At 39.5% G+C, this 27,852-nt stretch overlaps 1 protein-coding gene across 9 annotated transcripts in view; it reads right to left on the bottom strand.

The window, feature by feature from the left end:
• Positions 1-27,852, bottom strand: part of PDE1C (phosphodiesterase 1C) — a 306,686-nt gene that overhangs the window by 115,139 nt on the left and 163,695 nt on the right. The window lies entirely within an intron of this gene.

The raw sequence follows: 27,852 nt of genomic DNA, 5'->3' as shown, positions 1-27,852 counted from the left end.
CAGATCAAATTCACATAACTTCAAAATCAAGATCACTAAAAGCTTGTAACTACTAGGACAACCCAGCCTACAGAAACACTGACTGGAAGTTCAACACCACCCTTTTTCTTTCTTGTTCACATCATCACATCACTCTCAAACCCTATCTAGATCTCTTCTACAGCACATTTGAGCAAAGTGAACCTAAGAGCACCAGTACATTCTTTTTCATCAAAATGAAGAAGATAGTTCAATACTGCGGACTTCAACCCAATCACATGAAGTCTGAGGCTGAAACCTTGATCTGACACTTCTGTGTAACTGTAGGCTACAATGTTAAGGACGTTTAAGCATTTTCTGCAGCTTCTGCCACCTAAACTGCTTTATTTGCAGTATCCATGAGCAAAATAGGAATGAAAACACCTGCTTCCTTGCAATAACACTTGCCTCTATGAAATAAGCACTGAAGTAAAAACTGCAGATTGCCTGGTTATCACAGTAACAGATTAGATAAGTAGAAAGTCAGTCACGGAGTTTTAGAAATTCTTTTTCAAGTCATGCTTTTTAATTTCAGTTACATGATTATTATTGTTTTTTTCAGAGCACCATGGATGAGTAAGCATTTAAACAAATCGACTTAAAAATGGAATTCTGCCTAGAAGTTCAAGCACCATAGATATCTCGTCCTTTCTATTCTGCTAACCATGCTATTTTCTTACATGACAGTCATGCCAGCTTGTATCTCAAATTATCTCCCAGTCACGGTGGCAATTAAAAAAAGAAGGAGCCAGCTGAAGTAAAGAGAAGGAAGTTCCACACCCATACAATGATGTAGGCATGCTACCTCAAGAAGAACAGAGGTTACAGAAATGAACGCATTGAAATTATCTGTGGAAAATCACGAATAAAAAGAAATAAGTAAACAAAGTGGAAATTGAGGTAAATGTACATTTGTACATTAATAGCACATAGCAACGTTTTAAGAGTAGCACAGAAAGGTCTGAAGTGACTATATATGAAACTCAGGAAAACAGGAGAGAATATCAAAATGAGATTTTGAGAAAAACACTTAAGTGAATAGGGATCAAGAACAAGGAAAATGAGTTTTCTCAAGAGGTACACTAAAATTTTTCTTTACAGGCCATAGAAAAACATTTCATTGCCTTCTCTCCTACACTGATATACTGCAATGCCATTGAAGTTCAGGAATGCCAGGAAATAAGTCACAGAATCGCAGGGGCTAAAAGGGACCTCAAGAGATGAAGTCCAACCCTCCTGCTAAAGCAGGCACCCTACTATAGGCTGTACAGGTAGACTAATTCTGAGTATTGCGATAGAAGGAGTATCTGCAACCTCTCTGGACAATCTGTTCCAGTGCCCCATCATCCCTACCATAAAGTTCTCCCATGTGTTTGTATGGAACTTCCTACGTACAAGTTTAATGCGATTATTCCTTTTCCTATAGCTGTGCACCACTGAGAAGAGCCTGGCCTCATCCATCTGCCTCTCACCTCCCTTCAGATATTTATAAACATTAATCAGATACCCCCTCACAGTCTTCTTGTCCTCAGGCTGAACAGATCCAGTTTATTCAGCCTCTCCTCATACAGGAGATGCTTGGGGTTCTTGATCAACTCCACTGAATTCATCAGCACACAAACACATGCCTAGTATGGAAGGAACTGAGCAGAGATACAAAGAGATAAGTTTAATTTTCAAATCTAAAATTATACTATAATCTAATAACTTAACTGTGCCTTCACTATCAAGAAGTTCTGAAGATGGGAGTCCTCTTCAAAGAACCTGGGTGGAGTAGCCCTACACACAACACAAATTACTGCTGTTAGTGTAAGCCAGAACTAAAAATGCTCAGTCTCTGTCAAAGGTTGATTCATTTGCTCAGACACTCAATAGGAAGTGTAGTACAAAAATTTGAAACTGAAACCATTTCTATTTCATGCCTCTTTCACCCGTGAAAAAAAATTACAAATGTAATGCATTTCTTCAGGTTTCAATAGGATCCAGTTGGAGAAAGGCTCTTCCTAAGTCAGTACCCATGGGAAAAATGCTATGCTGATAAACCCTTGAGTCAGCAAACTCTGGTACATAAGCCAAGTGCTCCCTTGTAAATACAGGAGTAAATTGTAGCCTCCATTATAGTCATATCACAGGTATTAGGACCTGCATTTTTTTGTTCTCAAGTTGTAACAGAAACTTGAAATCTCAAATTCTCAATGTATTCTACTAAAGTATCACAGAAGACAGCTTTACTTAATCATTTTCATTAAACTTCAATGCTAATGTTCTTTTTCTGAGAGACGTTCAAAAGAAATCCCCATAGAGACAGAAACTAATCATAAGAAATACATATTTCCATGTAGTGTTTTACTAAGAAATTAGTAGAGCAATGCAGCTGAATAACAACTAAGGTATTTGGATGAACATGAAAATGCCCCAAACCCCAAGATTCATCTTGCAATGCCACTAGCATCAGAGCAGCCAGCTAATATTTCAGGAGGCAGATCAGTTACCTTGATTCATCACTTGCCTTTATGATCACAATCCCTCATTAGTGAGCAGCAGCACGTTTTTAAAAAATAGTAAATTACATCTGTTTTCAAGACAAGCAACTCTGGAGAACTGTGGCAAGCTGAGAGTGGGGCTAAGAAAGGGCAAAATTATCCAAACAGGGATAGCTGGCAACCATGAACACAGCAGCTCTCAACTAATGTTTTTCTTCTGAGTTTCTGGTTTTAAGAGAGCCAAGGCTACTGAGGCAGAACTGTCTGAGGGCCCTTTGATTTTCTGCTTCTGCCTGAGCAGACATTTGAAGAACACATTTTAAAATATATACATTAAAGAAAATGAATCACTCAATTTCACAGGAAACAAGTTTTGTTTCTAGGCAGACTTTAATCCCATTTGATTCTTCCTTACTGTGATAAAGTGGATTCCTTTTGTCTACATCCAAATCTGAAGGTTGATACACCATCTGTCAACTCTTGACTATTTTCCAGAACCCTGACAAGAATTGATTTTTTTTTAATTTCTTGTAAGGACAAATCTCCTCATTCCACATAAATGTACTGAATAATAGGATTTAGAGGTTGATTTTCTGTAGTGTCTTACTTGGAGTCTCACAATATGTGAAGGTAACATTAACTTGCATAGCTGTACTGTGCACACAGATGGTGCTTCCTGAACCAATTCAAATATTGATTACCCACTGGAAAGAAAAGGACTACTGAGCTCCCTGCCTCCAAAAATAAAAATAGCCATCTGCATGACCAAAATATGCTCGGGAAATTAAAAAAAAAAAAACAAAAAAAAAAAATCAATTTGTATTTTCTTTTGACCTCTGAGATCTGCAGGTAATCAAGTCTTCTATATCTATGAGGATTAAACATCTCATATTTTGGTTTATTTCTTAAAAATAAGAGAAGTGTTATTGCTAGCATGAGCATCTCTTCTGGACAAAGCCACTTCTCAAAGAGAACAAATGCAAAGATCTTGCAGAAAATAAGGTGAAAAGCATTAGCTGGAGAAAGTAAAAAGATAAAGAATCCCTTCCAGCAATCCCAGCGTGAATAAGATCGCAGATGAGATGAAATCGATTCATCGAAGAACTCATGCAAGAGCTGATTTATATTTTGTAGGCTGGGGAATAATCAGAGTATTTATGATTTTCTTTCCCACTTCAGAATAATGGAAAGAGAAGTGCCATTCATTAAGTTAAAGCCTACAGAAGGTGTGACTAATGTTCTGTGTGAAATTACTGAACAACATGCAAGTTAAAATTCAGCTATTCTTTGTCATTGTAATTGGCAATAAAAAACCTCAGAAAATAATATTCATTTACTCATAGTAAAAAAAGAATAATGGTGTCTGGCACTTGTACCTGCAGCGTCTGCAGACAGCATCTGTCACAAGGATGCATCCACCTATAATGGCTGCATTCTGGATTCTTTGCTTTGCAAAGTCTCTTCAAACATAGCTCTGTCCCTTCAGACTACCTGTCTCACCGGTTACTACCTCCTTACCTATTCCCCCACAGCCCCTTCCTCCTGGATATGATGTGAATCCCTTATGGGAATTCCACTAAACACTGACCATCCTTCTGGTCTGACATCTTCCACAGTAAATAACTTGGTTTCCCAAAGGGAGCGTGCTCAAAGTGATGCATCCCTTCCCTGGCATCCACCTCTCTCCAGCACAGCCTTCTGTCCTCCCTGTCACCAAAAGGTAACAACCTCTGCTGCTCTTTCCACACTTTCCCACTTGCCCAGTTTCTAATACTCCTCCTCTTGCTCTCCTGAAGATCCACACGCCTCCATTCTCTCCTCCTCTTCTTGAGCTTTCCCCTTCACAGGACAAACAGGTTTTTGTCTCTTACACAGTTAAAACTCAAAACAAAAAGCCTACTTGCTCCCCCATCTGTCTCTGGCCACATAATTTAAACTTTAAGGTGAAATAATTTGCCATTTTCATTTTCTTTCATGGAATGACCTCCAATTCAACTGCAGAGCCTTATCAGCAAGTAATCATCATGTATTCAAATACCACAGTTCAGTAATGCAGACTCATCCCTTCCTGCATTTCAGGCATGAGCAAGGCAACTTCTCCCTACCCATCTTTTACTCTCCATTCATTCACCACTCAGGTAATAAATTCCTGTATGTTTCTTTCTGCCATCCCACAGCCAAGCATTCAAAGCATCATCTTTTTAGCCTGAAGATTTTAACTCCTCCGATTCCATAATTATACTATGCTGTTTGTTTCCCCATCTTCACAATCCAACTCAATGGACAGTTAGCCACTGATCTCACTACTCACCCAGCACGATTTTCATCAGTGCTAGAACCAGATCAAATTTTCAGATTGGTCTTTTTTCCCCCTCCATAAAGGCCATTCAAATCAAATTTGTTTATAAGATGGGAGTTGCAAGGAATTTGTAGTCATTTCCTACTCCCGTTATCACAGGCAACTTCACCATATAATCCTACATTTATCTTAAAATTTATCCTTTGAAAATTACTTTAACTTTATTACTCCAATCAGAAGAGTTGCTTCTGACTCTCATTCTGTTAGCTGTTTTTTCTTTCCTATTTGTAACTATGCCAGCTCTCATTTAGCTTACGTGTTTTACTCTTGCTTTTTTTTTTAACCTCCCTTTCAGCCCATAGCCTAATCATGTATAATCCCAGCTTCCATTTATTACACTTAAAAATGACAAACTCCTCTCTTCTCTTACACAACAGCTGCTCAATCCTCTGTTGTTCAATGGCCCCTGTCTTCACCAGTTTGAGTTCATTCTTCTTTATTTCCACCAAATTATACTTGCAGTTCAAACAAAAAGCAAAAGAGTGGGGGAAGAGTTTCCTGTCCATTTTCTCAGAGTTAAGTGGTTAACTGTAACACTTTCTTAACAAACAAAGAAAGGAAAAGTTTTGTTTTGTTTTTCTTTTCAGAAAACATATTTCGCCTTCCTCTTCTTTCTTTTGGTCCATCTATTGAATCACAAAAGTCAATCTATCATAGAGTTCCAAGGAAACTGCAAGGAACTTGCAACTCCAGTAGCAATGATTCCTCAATCTGACAAGCTGACCTTGCAATAAAAAAAATAACAGAAGCTGTAAGGTATTTTGCAAGCACAACTCTCCTGTGAATTACACGGGTTTTAAGTGAACCTTCTTCCATTTCATTGAGAGGACAAAGCTGCCTGCCTCCAGACACTGCAATCCTGCGGCATCCAGATAAAGAGATTACGCAGGGATTACTGGATGGAAGTATTTCAGTTCTGAAAAACCAGGTTTTAATGTTCTCTAGTCAAAAGTATGTTTGAAAGGAAATATAATGCCTTAAGTGACTGCTATTTATTTCTTTAGCCTCACAGTCTGTAACCTTAGAGAGATAGCAGCATGTGTGGAAAAACATCTTTGGCTCTGTGCTCCATATTTAAAATGCTATCAGTAAAATAAAATACAAAGGCATTTTATTACTGAGGACAGTTTCAAGCAAAGCAGTTCACTGTAAAGAGACCTACGTACAGCACAGAGTTGGTTCACATTCTGTGTATTTTTAATATGGTACAATATAGGGTACATTCTCTTCCTGATGTGTAGATTAACTCTGCTGTACTCAGAATTATGCTAACACAGCTTTGGTCAAAGAACACGCAGTTATATGTTAGACACATAAGAAATTATGTGGATGTTCAGACTGATACTTAAACATAGAAACCAACTAAAATCATGAGTTTTCTCACGGGAATAAAAAATTTGTCTTGCTAAAGTTAAAGACTCAGTTCAAGCAACATTTAACCGGAGATTGGCGAGTGATAATATGTTCTTCCACTGAAGTTCTCTCCAAGTCATTAATCCCTGACTGTGATGTCCCATAGATTATGAAGTTTGTTGAAACAGCCCCATTTCACTGCCTTCTGAAAGCTTTAAATTGCAAGGTGATATCCCTAAGAATTGGGATTATATAATGCACTTCAGCAAGACCATTAAGATTAAACTGAGAGCGGTGCTTCTACTAGAAAGACACTGAGATCCTGGAGCACGCTCAAAGTAGGGCAATGAAGCTGACGAAGGGTCTGCAGCACAAGCCTTATGAGAAGCAGCTGAGGGAACTTCAGAGGGTAAAAAACTATGTGATTATACCCAAGGGTATAATACAGGGGTGACAGTACATAAATGGGCAAGGTAGACATGATTTCAGAACAGTCTCTGCCCACACAAATTCCAACAGGTTGGTTATCCTGTTTCATTGAGAACGCTGCTGCCATAAGGAAAAATATAAACCATATTTTCATTCCCATTAGTCGTTACTGCTGTATTCCCAACAAGAGAAGATGACAACATGGAAAATACACTCCAGCTCCCCTACATCTCTTCACTGAGGAATTATGAAGTCATCATCATATTGTGAAAATACTTTTCATGGCAGTGAAGTAGCACCAAACTGTACGTGTGAGCATTCTCCCACTTCTTCCTTCAGCACTTTCCAATTCAGGTACTTCAGAGCAGATATTAAGGAGAAAGAAATCACAGAGCTGAAAACAGTTGGCTATCTGAACAAGGAATCGTTTCTCAAATATCAGATCATATAACCCACCTCCAGCACATCAAATCCATTTGAAAATGAGTTTTATGTCTGGCTCTCCATTACTTTCTGAGAAAACATTTTCTTGCTGCAATGGTAAACACTTTCCCTTCTCTCATTAGAACTTCTTTCTGGCTAAATAAAATCCTTTCTCTTGGCAACGCTGTTCACCAGCTCAAATGACTCTCCTCTTGCATTTACATCTCAGGTTGTACTTAATGGTAGCAATCTCATTTGCTCTCAGCTTTCATTTTCATTCTGGGACAGTGAGCCCAGACCTTCCAGTCCTTACTCAATCTACCTGTTCTTCTCTCCCCCCATTCAACATTTCTGAAATATGAACAGCTTAGTGCCCCACACAGGGACTCGAGCAATGGCTTCTTCAACATTTCTTAGGATTGCAACTGCCCTTTTTCTCTACTATTTCTAGTTGTCACGTGAATGAACAGGCCAAAGTCTTTCCCTTCTTCTGTCACTGTCACATTATAAAATTAACATTTTTATGTAAATAAGAAGATACTCAACTTTGCATTTATATCACTACATTTCATCCCACTGTAGTTACTCCACCCCTCAGTCATTCTGTTCTTTTCCTATATTAATCTACACAATTCCACACACTTTGAGTGTTTGCAATCATTTCTTAACGTCTCTTACAGCTGTGCTGGAAAAGAAAGCCTCTTCCAGCTGTGCTACTGCGTGCCAGGGGAAAGAAAGCATTGCACACAGGCTAGGTCAATAACTGTTGTCTGCCCCAGGAACTGATGTTTACACACACAGTGAAGTGGCCAATGCTTGCACATTTGGCCCACTTGAGCAGTGGCCAGAAGCAGTGGAAGAGAGTATATTTTTCACCTATATCATAATCCTTGCAAAGCATCAGCATAATTCAGGGGCCAAAAGCCAGATTTTCTGTAATGTCTCCTTTGCTGTACAGCAGTCCCACTCCTATTTTATTTATACAAAGAACTGTTCATTGCATGGCAGTGACTTTTTTAAGGTCCCTTCCAACTCAAACAATCCTATTCCATGAACAGTTCAGTATTTGAGTTACATTCCTTTGCAAAGTCTAAATCTGCTCTGTATCAGAGCACTTGGCTTTTTAGGTGCAAGCCTTAAAATCCTACTGTGATAAGCATTCATCTATTACTCTTACTTCAAAGATCTGGGGAACAAAATCAATAAAGCAAACACTCCAATACTTCTCATCTTTGTATGTAAAGTGCAGGCTACCTGAACAGCCTGTATAATTATGGAATATTGTACACACATCCTGATATAATAATTCTGTGTTGCATATCAGTGGAATTCATCCTGCTTTTAATCAGTAGAATTAGGCTAAACCTTTAAAATCAGAACTGTGATAAACCAGAGCAGTATAACTGAAAAACCATTATCTCTGACTTTAAGTTTTGCCAAAGGGGGTAAATGCTTAGAAGAAAAAGAACAGATATGTTAGAGTTGGTAGATGTGAACAGCGACAGTGCAGAAGGCATCAGAAGATAACTACAGTGTTCTTGCTCCATCACAGAGCACTGAACTTGGAATTCCCAACAGAAGAAAAATGCTTCATCTTGTTGAGCAAAGCTATGGACATGTCTGTAGCAACTCATCATTTATAGGGCTAACAGTGAGGTGAAGGGAAAAGTAGGGCTTAGCTTTGAGCTGCAGTTTAGATCCTATACAGACAGTATTGACTCTTTGGGGTCAGCCTCCAGTAAAATGTTTCCAAATTGCTATTTATTAATTTTCTCTTTGAGCATTCCTGAGCCTGAAGCAGAATCACTATCATACAAAAATTCTTTGGATATTTGGATCTTCCCCAAGACTGTGCTTTTACTATATACACAATACAAACAAAGCTGTATGTAACTGCAGCCTAGAAAAACGTTCCTACTTCCTTCATGTAATCAGTTGTCATTTCAACTCTGCCACACACTGAAAATGCAATTAAAATATCGTTGCAAGAGCACTTGCTCTCTGGCAGGAATGACAAGTCAACACAAAGAATTACATCATTGCTGAGTAATGACTGGAAACCAAGTGATTGATACTGGTGCCTGAGACTTCAAGGTAAATGCAGCATGTATTCTCATGCCAGACACTTCAGCATAACAAACTCTTTCAAGATTGTTAATGACTACAGGATATTTTTTTAATGATGGCTGCTAAATAATGGATGGTAAAAAGGGCTGGAAAATGTTTTCCGTTAAAGCAAACATTTATCAATGACTTTATTGCCATTGCAATGGAAATACGGAGAGAAAACAAATCCATTTAAATATACACCCCATTAATTATATGAATAGATACTTTCATAAAATACTCCCACAGAATTAACAGCAAAACTGACTGCCAAAATTTTTCATAACAAATAACGGCTTTGTTACACCTCGGATTTTTCTGAAGGAACGGAATGAAGATCCTAGGGAAAACGCACACTCCTTTTGAACCAAGACTGAGAGACAATACAAAAAGAGCTGTCAGAGCCCTCACTGACAACAGCAGCTGAAATATGCAACCTCTGTGGTACGCCAAGAACCAGAGGCCATCATCCCATGGACTGCAAAGGACCCTACTGCCAACAAAATTATTTAAGTATGAGATGTAGGGGAGATGATGCACAAAGCATCACGTGGCTCAAAGATCAATTTCTCCAAACAGACTGGGAGCCATATAGGCATGTTCAACATGTAGCCAAGTCCAACATAATGAAATAATCTACCAGCAAAATGTAGTAACTCAAGCTCAGGTCTATGCTAAGTTAAGCAGCTTCCATTTCAGAGCTGGCTTGTATCTCGACGATGAGCAAACAGATGAACACATATCAGCCCACAAAATAGCTGCAGACACTGACTACTAAGCTCTGGGTTTTCCTCTCCCTTTTGCAAAGCACAAGGACAGAAATAGAACCTTCAGCTACACAGATACCTGAGATTCTAGGTGGGTTATTAAACAAAACTAAGCTATGCATGCAGTGCAAGATAATGGCTTTATACTTCTTTTACTGTTTTGCTGAGTAATGTAAATGCAGAAATACTTCAAGAAAATACAAAGAATTCAACAAAATCAGAGGTAACTCCAGCCTCTAGCAACATTCCTAGTAAAGTTTTGCCATGAGGTATGCACTCAGTATGGTTTTCTTTGTGCACGTCCCCACATTTAGCTTTGTTGAACAGAATTTGCAGACAGATTGCACCTTTTCTCATGAAATATAATTTTACTTTTAAAATACCCACCTATTTAAAGATGCTAATACTAGTTTGATGAATGCTAAAAACAGAGAAGCAAAGTTGAGCTCAGGAGAGCAGTAGCTCAACACTGGCATTATGGAGCATAGACCTCACCAGCCTGGAAGGAAATACATATTGCAGTAGAAACACCCTACATATGTGGAAAATGTAATGCTCTAATGTAAGGGAAAGGACAGCAGTAATAGCAGGGTGACAAAATCCTTCACTGCAACAAATGAGGACAAGCCCAAATGCTGCAGCTGTGGATGCAGAAATAAAGGAAGAAAATTTGCCCACCTTTGCAAGGCCTCAGGTAGGCAGGGATCTCCAGCAAAACACCCTTGGCTCCACTGCCAGCCCTTAAATGAGGTCTGGGAAGGGATAGATCCTGGCTCCACCTCTTCTGGTCATTCAAGATGCACCTGAGCTCCCCTGGGTTGGCCCTGCCTTCCCACCAGGTGCTCAATCACTGCTTCAGGCTGTGACTTAGCATTTCCACTATAGAAACATTGGGCACAGAACTCCCATAAACATCCACAAAAATGTTTCAGTTAACCCTGACTTCTTCAGAAAGATATTCTTTTCATTCCTCATGTTCCTTCTTTGTCTTCTATCTTGCTTTATTCTCTCTTTCACTTCCAGCTTAATATTCTTTCCTTCGCTAGACTAGAAGTAGGATAGAATAAGACCAACATCTAACTTGATTTTAGTAAGCCAATACTGTTAGTCTATAAAAGAGACAACACTAGAGCACTAGGTGCTAAGCCTGGTGTACATAATTTAAGATTATTGCAAGTTATAAATGCCAGGACCTACTGTATTAAAAAAAAAATTCACGTAGACATTCATCTTTTCTTTTCTAAATATATTCTTGTGGCTAACAAGAATAAATTAATCCTATAAAAATATTTGCACATTTTTAGTATTATGAAGGAAAATACAGTCCAAAAATAGTGGCTCTGTCCGTTTATTGAATACAGTAGATAAGTTGAAATAAAATGGCCCTAAACTTACCTCTGCCTCATCTTTGCTCAAGAGATAAAAGGCAGAGGAATACCAAAAAACAGAGATGAGTGGAGTATGGTTTCTCGATGCAAACAAAGCACAGGACGGTCTGGGCCACCTCCATTCCCAGCTCCTGCACCAAGCACTCAACTTTCAACCAGTAGATCCCACTTTTACTTCTAACAATCTCCTGGTATTCCTTACACCAATAACATAGCTCCCAGAAATCAAGCAGCTCCCACTGAGACAAGTTAGCATGATCAGCAAAACAGAGCTATCACCTGCAGACAGTTTAGCAACATGACAGACTCCAGAGGGTCACTCTGCTCATTCATGATGTATAGGCACAACCCTGTGAGAATCCATGTAACATTCTGATGACTCCAAAAGCCACAGGAGCACTTTCAGGGCAAAGCAAACCTTTAGAGGGCGCTATGCACTCATTCCTATTCCAGCACACACGCAGTTAACATCTCCCAGCTCTTCTCTGTTGCTTACCTAACTAAAGAAGTCTGTTTCTTTCACAGATTGATATTTGAGGAAAAAGCCTTCACTAGAAGTGTCATGATTCTCCTTCTAATCTTCCCTGATGAAGTGATTCCATAAATACTTTGTTAGACAGTACAATAATGTAACATTACAAGCGACAGTCACAAAGGGAATCCTAGAGCTGAGATAACTCCTTGTAGAAAGAAATGCAAAAATAGCAGGTGTTGTGTGACAGGAATTCAGTACACTACCATAGATATAGGCAACGTGTGGTACTTTTACATTTCTGTTACTTTTATATTTCTGTCACATCTTTACCAAATCAAACATCCTGAGGTTACTCATCTTCTCCACTGCCAGCCTTCAGATCTCTGTTACTTTAAAAAATACTGAAAAAGCTTGGAAAGGGACTACACAGAAAGCAGCACCTCATTTCTCCATTCGTCTGCTTCACAGATCCATCGGAAAGTGTAAATATTTGAGTATTTCCTAGCACAGGGATGTGCAATTTTCACTAACTGCATTTTGTGGTGGCAGATAAATACTGATAGCTAAAATAGGTAGGTTTGAAGGGATATCTACCATCTTTCTGGTTTTGGTAAGACTACTTATGTCTGAGAAGTAGATTGCAGTTCCGTCAGGCAGGCAATGGCAGAATAGCCAGTGATCATCCTCTCATGGTAGTACATCCTCTCTGGGTAGTACATTTTATCAGATCCAGAGCAAGATGTTTTGCTATGTGAGCCAATCCCCCATCCTGGGCATAGCAAGACAGGCAGTAGAAGGCCAAAACAACACAATTAGGTTTACAGAATGTCTTTCAACTTATAAATGAAATTATTTTGATAGAGAAGACACTGATAGGGAACAGATAAGGAAGAACTATTACGTCATTTCAGAGAGTCCCTTTCATAAGATCTTACTAAGAACTGTCCTCACAGAGCACTGTATAATTTACTCAGACAAATTAAAAAGAGGGAGCACATTATGGAAAATTAGAAAGCAATATAATTACATCTGAAAAATGAATACGTAAGTAATAAATGCCCAGAAACTATTAGGGAGCACACACAAGATAAGAAAGAAGGAATTTCTTCTAATTAGTTCCAAATAATAAGATTTATGACTAAAGCAATGGAAGAATCTAGATTATGGTTTGGTTAATAAGGAAGAAGAGGTCACAAAATCAATGCCTGGCTAACGGTTGAAATGACAAGTTACTATAACACTAGAGAGATTCATGAATTTGTTTTTTCAGGTAAATAGATTACTGCATTAAAATTTGTCTTGTCAGACAGACTGCCTTAAAAATAAAGCAAGATAAACAAGATAAAATATTAAAAAGAAGAAAACACTTTGTAAAATTACATGTCTTAGTATGGAAAAATACTCAGGCATGATCACATACCCAGGTAATGGCTCCAGGGGGAATTCTCTTACAGCAACTTGCAGAAATGGGTCTCAGTTTGCCAGGAGGACTCTGTGATTCATTACAGCACGTCTTCCTTCTTCACCTTCAGGCAAAACAGGCCCGAGGATCTTTGCCCAGGCTCCAGGGGACAGGAGCACTGCTTGCAGAAATCAGCACGCACAAAATGAGGTGCAGGCCAGTCCAGGATGGAACTGCACAGCCCATCCCTGCTAGGGAGGACTGTTCACCCCAGGTCAGCTTTGCACCACAGCCACATCACTGCTTAGTCTGCAGGTGAGCAAGAGGGATGCTTTCCCTGTTTGTTAGGCTTTTCACCTTATGGCAATAAAGGAAGAGTGGTCAGAGGAGTTCCTAAGGAACTAGATGGAGACATTCCAAATAAAGCAACTGAATAGGTGAAATAGATAATGAAAAGGCTCCTGTAACTTGCCAGTAGCTTTATAAAAAAAGTGCGTGGGATAATTATTAGAAGAGCAGAGAAAACCCTTTGAAAACTGCTGTTCCGGAGCAGGAAAGCTTATGTGGAACTCCAATCACTCTGAAACATGAAAAGATGTAAGTGAAAGTTTCTTACAAGTCAAAAACATTTTATTTCTAAAGCAAAACCTTTTTGTACCCATTAGAAGAAAATGCACCAGATCCAGAAGCAAAGAATTCAGTTTTGAATTAAGCAAAACACTTCATTTGGAACTAGAAATCATTTTCCTCCAAAATATTTCTCTTTAGCAACAAAATTAAAAAGCAAAACAAAAAATAGCCTAATTATTCACACAACTTTAACCATAGAGGAATTTAACTGTGTCAAGCAGCAGAACATAACAGAGCTGAATTCAAAGCATTAAGGATGTGGAATTAATGCAAAGAGTTAGCTTTGCCAGAATTGGCATCATCTCATTAGAAAGTCATATTATTTTGCCAATGCCTTCCTTACTTCTACTTCGTATTCGCTTTCAGTTTTGAATCTGTGACATCTGGAGGTCTTTCCCATATATGTAGCACTTAGCGACCAAAAGATTTACTAATTGCATGAAAGCCTGTGATTCAGACTCAAATATTCCTACTTACACTAAGTTATTCATAAGATTTTGCTCAGAAGGAAACAGTAGTTATAGTGCCTAGGTGAGGGAACAAGAGATTTTCAAACCTGTCCACAGCATGTATGAATGCACGCTGGCTTCTTGTGGATGGGACAAATGAGAAATGTTTCATATAATTCACATTCCTCTTAATTTTAAAATCACTCTCACAGCTTGACAAGAGAAGCTGACAGAAGCTTCTCACTGTGTAATGGTAAGAGAAATACTGGTTTGACTCCTCTGTTAAAACGGGAGTAATTATGTAATGATCTTGAGTCCTATTCTTGTAAGACATGAACAAACAGTAATGAGTGCTACTTTCCTAGTAAGGTGTGATTAAAGGAGCATGAAGAGGGCTATTTAAATAATAACGGTCCCCTAGAAACACTTAAGTGGAGACAATGAATTACATGAAGATGAGGGGGAGATCTTTTGTTGTTACAGGGTTACGTGTAGTCCCTACAAACCTTATCCCACAACACAGTTAGGCTCCAGATCCTCAAAAAGCTTTGCTTTGTTTACAGTTACTATAGAACAGTAGCAGTTCCACAGCCCAAAGCTGACTCATGTAGGTACACCTAATGACCACACTGAGATTACTTGCATGAGTAAGCCTCCGAAAAAATGGTGTCCACCAATCAACTCCTACAATACCCCCACTTTCAAAAAAGGTCACTTCCAAAGAGCGCAGAGCACACATTACACTGGCCCCAGTAAGAGGTCGATGTGTCTGACAACTGTCATGGAAAGAGATGGAAAGGTCAGAAGTTACTTGGCACTAGAAATGCTCAAACATCCAACTTAATGTGCCGCATCCTCAAAACCCACAGAGGAATTCATTTGTGCACCTTACCCATGCACAGAGATGTGCTTGGAGCACAGGTTTCCGAGAACAATGAAACATCTGACTAGAAAACACTATAATGAGCAACAGATGTAGAAGAGTAACAGGAAATTAAGATGTTCTTTCGGAATGTGAGAATAAATGGGGCTTTACGCAATAAATAATCATAATGCAACCACTCATTTCTGTGAAACAGCCTCTAATTATAAAACATTTAAGCAAGAAGCAGTTCAGAGAAAAGCAAAAAACAACACAGCCAGACAAAGAGTGGATCCACTGAGGAACAAAGAGCCTGTGTCTGCTCTTGCTGGAACTCTGTCAGCCTGACAAGAGAGCAGCAGTACCTGTCATCATGAAGACTGGGGTTCTCTTGCATAAGACTGAGGATCCACTGGTTGAGATCGTTTCACATCCTTCACTAATGTTGTCATTTTCCTCCTATGCACTTTGTTCAGCCAGTTTCCTCATAAGCTGGATGCCTCTTCTGCAAACTGGCAGCAGACAGAAGTCCCCAGACTTCACCTAAATCCTCTCCCTTCCACTATAAGATATGAACAACTTGGTCTCCTTAATACTAAGTGGTACCCAAGAAGAGGCGAGGCAAAGGAGCTCAGAAGGAGAAAGAATATAGGTGGACACTGAACAGAAAACCACAGCATGTCTCAGGAAAGAACTGTGTTTTCCAGTCATAGTGCTCAGCTCCTTCTGGCTGCCGTCATGCTGCTGCAGAACCACCTGAATTACTTCTAAATTTGGCTGCTGGCATCAGCCCAGTTGCAATGCATACATCTCTCTAAAATAGCTGTAAAGTCATTCAAAAGGTTGGAGAACTCAGCTCACTCTTGAGTTCTGTGTAGACACAGCTAGACCCAACACAGCAGTAGTACAGTGTTTGGGGTTATTCTTGAATGTCATGATCAGTGGCTGTGATAATTGGGTGTGAATAACATCAAATTTGGAGGAGCAGGAGGTATGGCAGAAGGCTTCAATGGCTTGCAGATGTCCCTTTCAACCTTATTTTTTACTATGATTCTAGGTTACAGAGACCAACACAGAGATAAGAGCTTCCCCTTCGGGTTGTGATAACCACCAACAGTGTAGCTGCTTTTCCTGGCAAACTGAAAGTTGGCTGGACAAACTAGGTCTACCCTCTGATTATTTGCTACGTTGCAATCCCATTTCACTTAAGTACACTAATTGCATGATCTGGGCATGTGGGAAACACTAGTTCTGTGCCTAATGACACTGAGATAATTGGCTGGCATATGGCACCATAAAGGCTGATCCTGGGAGCATGAAAGTGCTATCTATTACCTCCCAGAACTGGGTGTCAGCAAAGACTAGCAGCATTGCTTTCAGAATACCAGTTGTCTAAATAGGAAGTCTTAGAACTCTTCTGTGCATGAAATGTCCACAGCTGCACAACATTTATTTGAAAGCAACACTTTAAGCTTTAAGCCTCTGTTCAACTGAATGATTTGGTATGGATAGTTCAGAGGTAAGCAACAGCAGCAGCCCTTAAGGGGGGGTGAAAGAAATCTGTAGCCCAAATAGTGTTTTACTGGGGAAAGGAAAGTTCAAGAAATGTGATAAATGTAACTCAGCGAAGGTATTGTTATCTGTTGAGTTATATGCTGTAGAGAATTCTCCCAGAATGTGTTTATTGCTCAGAAAATAATAAGAAATAAATTTAAGATAAACATTTGCTGCAGTGAAATATGCTGGGAGTCCAGTGAGAAATCAACTCATCTGAATGCAGAACAGAATAATGTGACACAGTGTTGACAAAGCATTATATAAACAACCCACCTAAAGTAAACGAATGTTAATTTTCAGGATATACTGTACTGTACAACTTGCAAACAGTTTGTCAAAAAAAAGATCTGTTTCTTTTGCTACAAGACATTCCAGGAGCTGGGAGAAAAGAAAGAGAAAAGAGAAAAAAACACGGATTCAATCCTGGTACAATTGAAATATGTGAATACGTCTTGCAGACTACACACTAAGCATATTCAGTGGCTCTTCAGCATCCTAGTTGCTTTCCTCCCTCCCTCCCCCCAAAACAATACAGACAGATGAGCAAGTTTAGAATGACAGCACATATTGGTTTGATGATTCAGAATGCAGAAGGACTAAGCCCATCTCCAAATCCAATTTTATTCTCAGGGAGCATTGTTTTTACAACACCAGAAAGTATTATCTATTAAGCCCTCCGCTCATCAGTACTGTTAATTCAGCGCATGAATAATGAATTTGCATTCTTATCTGAAAGCAAAACTGAGAAAGAAAGGGAATTAAATCATAGAAGGAAACCTGTGCACACAAGGTGCTGAGAGCTTGCCATTGCTCTGATCGGATACAACCCTGCTCCCTCTTCTCCTGGGGTCTGCAGGGCAGGAGCTGCACGTTTCAGAGCTGCTGCTGGCTGTAAGCCCTGCTGCAGTTATTTCCACAGTTTCAGCACCTTCAGTTACCCCCCATCAAGCCACCTGCACAACAGCCAAATGCCACAAGCACTTTGTGCAATGCCAGAGACCACAGGGTGAAGACACACAGATCTGTACAATAACAAAACTACAGGCAAAAAAATCTCATGACAGAGCAGCTTTCCATGCCCCTCTCAGTCAACGGCTCTGCTTTTGAATGAGGTGACTGATGCTCAGCTCAGTTTCCAAGCTGCCTGCCTTGACATCCACTTCTGCCAAGAAGGCCGTGCTGCCGTCACACACAATAGATTCTGGGCACAAAATGTCAGTGGCTGTGGTCCTGACCTTCCCAGTGACATCTGCTCCACACAGGCTGCTGCTCTGCGCCAGCTCTGCAGTGCCACATGCCTATTTATAGTTTGTATCGTGCACCTCTTGGCACGCCTGCGGCCGAGGCCTGGGGTGCTGGCGTGGGATCAGAGCAGCCCAGGGTCTCCTGACTGCCCTTACCATCTTCAGGCTGCCACTTTACCTCCCCCCATACCTCCTCCATGGGGCTCCCCCAGAGGACAGCCACCCCCCAGCCAGCTTTCCTTTCCTCATACCCAAAGAAAGGACTCCCTCTGCTCAGTATGGAGCTTCTTGCAGCTGTGTTTAGGAGCAGAAGACTACTAATAAGTGTTTCTACCCTGTTTTAAGATACTCCCACAATATTTGGGACCAGACAAATCATATTCATTGTATGCTGACGACTTGGCCAGAAGGATCCTCATCTTCTGCCACGTGACAAGCCTATAGCTTCATTGCTTCACTGTGATAAAGATTGTTTCAGAGAGGAAACCGTTCAGTCCAGGAACAGCATATCTACAGATGGCAGTGCTCCTCTTCCACTGACTCAGGTAGTCTGAGCCTGTATTAGCTCTGTGCATGTATATTTATGTTGTGGAAAGATAGAGGGGATATAAAAAGAACTATTTCATATGAAGAAAAGCCGCCTGCCTGCTTTGTCCGTGATGTGGTCATTTGTCATCCACTAGATATTACATCCTGCCCTAGGAAAAATGTCACAAATATGGGAAATTTTCAGACCAAATGCTTGATGTGCTTGGATAGAGAGAGGGCGTGAAAATAAACCATATGATTTCATTAAACACACACACCACGTTATAAAAGATGGTGAAAAATTATCAAAAAAGATCATGAATCCATCATCTCAGTAACGTTCCATTACTGTGCCCTGAGAGCATACCCACAGGAACTGGTTGCATCTTTCTTTTGCTATTTCCCAGCAGAAGCTGTAGGACAGAGGTTCAATGAGATACAGTGGTATTCTGATGAAGACTTACAAGGAAAAGCTGTTTTTTTTCCCCCTTTTTGTTTGGTGAGTAGGGTTTTTAGAAGACTCGTAAGATTTATCTGTCAACTAATTTTAATGATTACATGTTCCTGGGAGAAAATGAAAAGCCATTACTTCTGCCAGTGAGCATGCTCAAATTCTACGTTAATGAAAAAAGCACCAATATGTCTTTGTAAATATTTGCTATATCTGATGATTACAGCATTAGCATCATTTTTACATCCATGAAATAAATCATAAATAAAACCCCACGAGTCTCATTTGCAATCTGAAATGGATAACTAGAATAAGTCTGACAATAAAATAAAAAGCAAATGATACCAGGTAGAAAAAAGCCACACAGCTGGAAATTAGAAATTGTAGTGCCATAGACTGATATCAGATAAAATGTAAACACATTTAAACAGATTAATGGTTGTTGGTTTTTTTCTGTTGTTTGTTTTTGTTTTGTTTTTACTTGATTAAAGCCAACAGATTTGGGTCATATTGATATTTACAGTTGGGGAAAAAAAAAAGCCAGTGGGGAAGACAAGCTGTACAGTAAAAGCCTAAGCATGAGCACCTGTGTGCCTCTGCTCGTGCCTGGGACCTGGAGGGTTCACTACTTAGAAATGTGCTGGGGAGGACTTTGTCATGCATCATACTGGCATATACGGCTCATCCACTACATGTAAACTCTTCTGGTAGAGATGATGACAGTCAGTGACTGAGTACTAAGCAGCAGTTTTATTTGCAGTGTTTCGCACTCCCCAGACCACATGTCTAAAATCTGTTTCTATCGAAAAGCTGGAGTAGCCATAAGGCAGTGCCTAATATATAATTAGTGCAACACAAAATGTCTGGGACTAAATTCTCAAGCAATGTAAATCAGCTAAGCTTCAGTGGAGTTTACTGAGATATTCCGTTCATTTATAGAAGCAAGGATCTGGAACATCACACCAATTTCTTCTTGTTTGACTGAAGCTACTCACACTCAGTTCTGTCAACTACCTTCAAATATTTTGATTAAGGCTTTTGTAAGTGCAGAGGAGTGGATGGGAGAGGGAGCCGAGTAAATTATGGATTGTCATTTGGTTTCTGCCAACTTAAATCTGGTTTGGTTCACATGGAGGAGGTTGTTTTGATGATTTCCTAACAGCCCTTCATAAGCCTTAGAAAATAACCATTCAGTTTTTCACTCCTGATTCTTTTTCACCGAGGCAGGATTTGTGCTGGAGGGTGAGAACCCATATACCATATTTCATGTCTAAATATATAAAAGCATGGGAATGCCAAGTGGCACCGCGCTTTTACCTTGGTGTTGCCCAGGCAAATCGTGTCCACCAAGTGAACCCCATAAAAACAACGGGGTATTTAGCACATAGCTACTCTGCAATCAAGATGCATTCGATGTGCAAACATGCCATGGTTACCAGTATTTACATACATGCACGCTGCTGGTATGTGAGTGACCTATGCAGTAATACTTGAGGTTTAACACAAAGAGCACCCACATGTAACTCCACAATCACTCACCAGTGTTTGTGCAGGTTAAGTGCACAACTGTAACTGGAAGTGCAGAGCATCTTCTTATTTGATGGCTTGAATGACACCATGGCATGTAATTATCAGTACTGAGATCCTCCTTGTTAAGTGTCTGTTAAGAAGCCCTAACAGGGAAAATCCTTGAGTTTTATTCCTCTGTTATGGAAAGAGCGAAGAAGAGACGCATTTCAACAGACACTATTATAAAGGAGGTAAAGCCTACACACCAGCTTGTAAGTGAGAGTAAGTTTCCTCCACTGATTACAGCAGGTCTGCCACGTCAGTGCCACTGAGTCACAGCCCCAGATTAATTCCAGAAATGCTCTCTGCAACAGCCAGCAGCAAGGAGGAAGGTCACAGCCAAGGTTACTGTGTCACTCCTTCAGGACAGTGCTCTTGAATAAACCATGAGGATCATTTGTAGCTGTCCTCACCGTCTAACTCCTTTCTGTTCACCTCCAGCCAGCTTGGCTGGGGTGTGGGGAGGGAAGGCATTCATCAATAGGAATGGAAATCTGAATTATTCAACCAGCTCAGCTGCGTCAGAAGCAAAAGATAGGTGTAGCTTTTGTACCTGCAACCTTTACTAATGTAACCCAGCAGTGAAACAAACAAAGCCATCTCTCTCTGCACCCTTAAGAGATTGCTCTGTGCATCCTCTCAAAGGTGACAGAGGGTAGAAACTCACTCTGCTGCCTTCCAAAGCAGACATAAATCTCTGTATGGGAGAAGGCTCGTAAAATGAGGCAGCCCAGTCTGAGAGAGAGAGAAGATGGAAGCAATACGGATGAAGAAAACTGCCCTCATTGGAACACTTTCTGAGGAAAGGAAGCGGCTTGGAGAACCTCCCACAAAAATGTCGTGCACAAGGGATCAGACAACCTTCCCCCAGCCCTTCTCTGACACAAAGACCTTTCCAAACCTGCAGCCAGGGAGCTTCATGCTAACTTTGCCTACAGCTCTTTCTACCCAGCTTCACATTAGATTGCAAGGATCCAAACGAAACCACCTGAATGAAAGAGTTTCTACCCATCAAAAATCATGCTTGTGTTTTATGGCACCAGCTACCGCATTTTTGCATAAATATTTCTTTTTAAAACATTTACTTCAGGTTTTAAGCTTTCTGAGACTTGTATTTTGGGGATTTTCTCCCACAAGCAAATGCTAATCCATGTCCTTCTCAGGAATCTTTCTTGTAATCCCATTACTGAGGATGCTGGGGCTGACAGCCTGTTTTTCTGAAAGTTCCAACAAGACATACAAGTTCATAATCACTGATGATATCAAATGCACACAACAGCCTGTGAACATTTACCTTGCAAAGAATTAATCGTATATACTGAATGATTTCACATAACTGGTGATCTTTAACAAATCATAAACTGCTGATCTACAGCTACTAATATGAAGGGCTCAGAGTTGCACCAGGCAGCAAGCTATTCATTAGTAATGTGATAATCAATATAAGTAATACAGGTTTACTTCTCCAACATCAGAAAGGAGAAATTTAAACACAACACTTCTCTATTCCAAAATGAAGAGACACAAAAAGTAAATTACTTCCTTCCATGGTTATTTTAATAGAAAACAAAAGGTTAGAAGTTCAACAAGGATGGCACATTTAGACATGCTAAAATTGAAGAGAATAACAAAATCCCAATAGAAGCTGTAAATTGACTAGTAATCAGGACTTGTGCATTAGTCTTGAGTCTCTAACCTATGACATGAATGTGGTAAAGCCAAGGATCTCTCTGGTCCCTTTGTCTTCAAGATGACACTCCACCATCAGTATCTCCTAAAGACTGTTCTGGAGTTTGCTTTCAAACAGCTCAGGTAGGATTTATGGTGGCCTTTGAGGCTCCTATGAGAACAGCGCTGTGATCCCAACTGTAGAGCCTTGAATTGCTCACATCAGCATTTACTCTATTGATTAGCAAGAAAAGTAATTAAAAAAAAAAAAGAAGTTCATTTATATCCAAATATTTAGGTGATATACTCAGTTGATATTGACCTTTAGGGTCTGGCAATTAACCAAAAACAGGTTTGAGGACAGAAGAGTGAAACACAAACCTCATGGCTTTCAGCTCTGTGTGCCTTATTTTCCTGGATCTCACTGTTCTCCAGAAAATGCAGTAGTTTAATGGACAAAAAAAAAGCATGAAAATAAACTGTTCATTTTTCAACCATCTTCTGTGTGAATGATTCTTAAAGAGGGGGAAGAGATGAGATAATTTTCAATAATACTAAAAAGGAAAAAGCCTATTTAGCATTTTTTAATGCCAGCCTCATTACAGAATCTCAGAGCTTGGCATCTTCACAAACAAGCTTTGGGAGTGTATGAGCTTTGTCCTGTGCATCCAATATTGGCAAAGATTTATAGCACAGATAAGACAATATTATGCAAAGCAAGCCCAATTGTTATGAGACTCAATCTTTTCTTCACAAAACAATCCTGCAGTTAAAGCAAAAAGTAAAGGCCAATGTATCTTTTCAAAGCAGTATATTCAATTATAACTTTAAGTGCTATTCATCAAAGAGGTAGTTGCTTTTTTACTGTGCCCAAAAGAAGTTGCAATTCAAGTACATTAAGCAATGGACTTTTTGATAATGCAGTGAATTGATGGCACTGCAGCTTCACTGTAGCTGGAATGCTTATTAAATAACACCTGTGGAAGTCTCTATCATCAAGAAGTAAGTAAAAGTAAGGTAGAAGTAAAAGGTATTCACAGAAATTAAGTGCTGTAGTCTACACAGAGCTTAAATTTTCTTTCTCATAACACTCTCCAGGACAAATTCAATTTTTACGGCATTCAAGCTTTTAAAATGTCTCTTGTCATGAAATATAATCCAGAAAAGCTGGAAAGATGACTTTTTAGGATGCAACTTTACTGCTAACTCCTCAAGAAAGGACCAGCACATGTTAGTAAACGTCATGGTTCTGGCACTCTCCATCCATGATTTTAATTGGTGTCTCCAGGCACCGCTACATTAACAGCAAACAGCAGCTCTAAGAATACTGAAAAACAGTCTGAATTTGGAAATCCTGGCTATCAGTTTGAAAGGACATCTTGACCTAAATCTCAGGGCAGATTTCTTTTTCCACAGCAAATTATTTAGCCCCAAATTCAGTTTTCTAGATTAAAACACAAAATTGAACTAGCTCTACCTTTACACTGCTATCAGTAACAAAGGAAGGATGTTAACTGTAGGTAGGTAGGTAGGTAGGTAGGTAGGTAGGTAGGTAGGTAGGAAGGAAGGAAGGAAGGAAGGAAGGAAGGAAGGAAGGAAGGAAGGAAGGAAGGAAGGAAGGAAGGAAGGAAGGAAGGAAGGAAGGAAGGAAGGAAGGAAGGGAGGGAGGGAGGGAGGGAGGGAGGGAGGGAGGGAGGGAGGGAGAGGCTAACTTAGGCAGATCTATTTTCGATGCAAATGGTCATTTCCATTTGAGGATTGCTTGGCCTCTTTATTTGCCATGCATCTAAAAAGTGGGAAAGTCAAAAGAAATATAGAAGCACTAAGAGATTTTCTACAAATACAAAAAAATAACATGTTGTGCAGATCTGTGTGATATTAACTCACAGAGATTCTAATTACTAAAGTAATGCTGGGCCCTTTGATAAAAATATCTTTTCTAAGTATCACCTTTAATCACCTAATAAATCCCAAGCATAAGAAGTACTTTAATACCTTTTCCTTTTGACATGAGGGAAGTCTTCACTCAGCAAATTTCTTTTTCTCCTGCACCAGAATTGCCACTCTTCAGTTGCCACAAAGAAAAATCAGGTTTGCCATTCTAACATAGGTCAGTGTCCAAATCTATCCAAAATTCCTCTTGAAGAAAGTCAGTAGCAGACATCAACATGAATTAAACTTCTCTAACGGATATTTAGGCCATAGTGTAACAGTATTCTTTAGCCCACATAAAAACATATATATATCTCCAGTTAAGATGCAAAAATCTGAAGAAGAATGAGATTTTGATGCGTCTCCACATTTCATGTTGCTGAGCATTAATATGGAAATATAGCATCTGTATACACAGCAAGCTCACTGAATGGCCTGAAAACTGCATACAGTCAATCATTTCTGTTATTCTTTTTTCCCACTTTTCCTCAGCCAGTCTCATTCATTAATCCAACTGTGGCATTGCAGGACAAGATGGACAGACTTTAGAACATCAGTTGTAAATAGCCTCGAGCACAACGGATTGCAATCTGGATGTTGAGCACTGAGCTTCAGTCAATCCTAAAATGAGTCATAGATGTGTTTTGCAAAGCTGATGTGAGCTAATTTATTTCTTTTTACTTTTTTCTCCCAACATTCTCATATCACCTCTCCACAAAATCTATGGAAGTTTAAAAAAAAAAAAAAAATCTATATTTTCCAGTAAACACTTTATTTGCCTTTTTAAAACTTTTATCTTTTGAAACACTGAAAAGGTAACATTTAAATTTTAGCATTTGAGGAAAAATCAGTCTTAGCCTGACAAGTTCTCAAGAGTGAAAGTGTGAAAATTGTACCTACAGATCTGTGTCCCACATGTCATTCCCCACAAGCAAATACTGAGTTTACTTCACAACAATCCATCTCTAGTTTTCAGATGCAGACAACAGAATGACTTTGGTTCATAGGTGACAGTTGATGTTTTCACAGAGTTGTAAAGCTGAAAATCCCAGACCTCTCCCCAGTCCTCTCAACCGTGCAACTTTCTCTAGGCAGTTTAATTTATATGGATTCCCTAAAATGTGTGGACAATTAGGGAATTAAAAAACAGTGTTTGGAGGTAAGGAATCCATGTCCCTCACAGCAGGCTGATTTTTTTTTTCCAGTCAGCTATTCCAGCTGCACATCTGTTATCATGCATTTCATGTCAAACCTGTTCTCAGAACCATCGGCACAGAAGGACGTGACAGACTCAAGTGGGTGAAATGAATAAGAAGTGACATTTGGGACATTAATAACGCTAGCTGGAGAGATTAATCATGGACTCTGACCCCTGCTACTCTATCCAGTGACTGTTTCCATGCCTAGAAGTGGAACGAATGCTTTTGCAACTCTGATAGACAGAGGAAGAGCTGCAGGATCATAGCGATATGTACCTGAAGGCTTGTTTGCCTAAAGGCTTCTTCATTTTCTGTCACATTTTGATTCAGTAAAATACTCCACTCCTCCCTCCAGGCTCTCTCTGATGTTGTATGTACCTTTAATACTGCGGTTACCTTTGGTAATCTCTCCAGACTAGTACAATACAATATCACTTAAAGACTTGAATTCTGGTTTAGTAGTCATGTCTCTGCAACTCACTGGGTCTGTTTGTCAGATAAAGTTACTCCGTCTGAAAATTCCCAAAGCAGGAAATTAATAGAACATCTGCGTACTCATCATCCCCTCACTGTACAAAATTCATCTTTATAAGCCTCCCTTCAAAACCAGTGTAATCTGATTATAAGCATCTAATGACATTTTATCCCCTGAATAGGTTGAACAATACTCTTTTTCTTCCCCAAGTCTGGGCCATGACAAAATTCAGACTGGAAAGAATGAGTCTATAACAAAATTAAAAATCAAAACCCTAAAAAGTCAATTCATATTTTATTAAAAGGCAGGGATGGGGTTCTGCCATCCTGTTGTGGACGTACAATACCCCACTCTGTGTGAAGCCCTGCTTACAGCATCAGGACTTCCCGAGGACTAAGGCACCAGGTAGCCTGAGTCAGAGCAACTCAGTCTGACTGAAACTGAAAAATGCATTAGAAATGTAGCAAGTTATTCCTGCAGCCATCTTCTGGAAAGAGTGACTAACTTAGGAATTTCTCAACATTCTGTAATATAATCCAATCATCTGAAATTAATTCATCTGAAATGTCTAGAAATTTTCTGTGCTTCAGAAAAAATGAGCTAAACATTCAGATGCATGCATTTTTCCTTTGCGTCTTGCCTTCCCTTTCTTTCCTGCATTTCAGTTTGCTTTCCACTCATTTCCTCCTTCTGCCATGCAATATTAGTGAGTTACCTTTGGCTGCTACCTTCTTTCTGAAAAGGTTTCACGAGAAAAGTTTGCAGGTGCTACAATTAAGTCAAACCAGTACAGGATCACTTCTGATTTTCAACAAGCTGCCAGCTTTTTTTCTCATCACTTCTTCCCCCCCCTTTGCCCAATTAACGAAAGACAAGTATTTGTTTGATCAGTATGGAGAAATACATTTCACTTTGGAATTCATGTGTTTTCATGCATGTGTTTTCTAAAAACCACTCTGCTGAATCAAATTCACATCCGAATGACAATGAGCAATTGCACAGTTATTGAAGAAAAGTTCATTTTCAGTTCATTTTCAGTAACCATTCTGTATATTAAAAACAAAGTCTTTTACTATAAGAGAATTAAAAGAAAAAAAAAAATTAGAAATATATTCTGAAAAAAAAAAAAAGGTAAGGAATATTAATGGAGTCTCCTTCATCATCTTAACAGATCTTTACATGTAGTCTCCAGGGTGGATTTCTCACATTGCAGCTCTGGGTGCCTTAATGTAAAACTAACATCGTTATAACAAAGCATTGCCGTTCCTCATTCACTTCTCAGCAGACTCAGCTTTCTCATCGCACTTTCAGGCACGGCTTTATGCTCACTGGACTGCTGAACTACTTCTCTGTCTGTCTCATCTGGCACATCTTGCCTTTCAAATGGGATCGTATCTACAAACTGGCAGAACTGCTCATAAAGCGCATTGCAGAGCACATCAGTAAGATGAAGGGCAGAGCTTATAGCCTTCTGAAAACATTTATTATATATGAATTAACTGCAACTGTTTTCATTCTGGGGAGATGCGGCTAGCAGCACTGTGAAACCTAATTAACTATTTGCTTTACTGATATTGGCTGACAAATACACTTGACAGGGCACAGTTATTTACCAGATTGAAAGAACTGCCTCATTACTTTCCTGCCCTCTGGTTGTTATGCTACAGGAAAGAGATAACACCTGCTCTGTAAAACTGGATGTTTCAAGACCAAAGTATCCACTCTGATTTATCTTCTCTTTAAATAAAATGGTCTTCATCTTTCTAATCTTTCCTCACACCGAAGGCTCATCATTTTCATCAACAGGCTGTGGCATCCTCTTCAGTTTGCTCTATCTTCCATCACTGAGAGTTACCAAGATAACGTAATATCCACAGGGCAGAAGTCTCATCATTCCCCAATGAGCTATTTAATCTCTTGAATATTACCTCCCATTCTTTTGTTTTCTGTTTATCTTTACAGGCTGAGCAGAGCTTATCCTTCCGGGAATTCTTTCCCCATGCTAGAGGGGTAATTTGAAACCTGGATCCAGCATAATGCCAGAATGAAGGCTAAGAAACAATTTTTCTGACTGCTATTTGAGTT

This window comes from Tympanuchus pallidicinctus, unplaced genomic scaffold (genome assembly GCF_026119805.1).
Source record: "Tympanuchus pallidicinctus isolate F22 unplaced genomic scaffold, pur_lepc_1.0 scaffold3, whole genome shotgun sequence".
Classification (NCBI taxonomy): Eukaryota; Metazoa; Chordata; class Aves; order Galliformes; family Phasianidae; genus Tympanuchus; species Tympanuchus pallidicinctus.
This window is presented reverse-complemented; position numbering and strand designations above follow the sequence as displayed.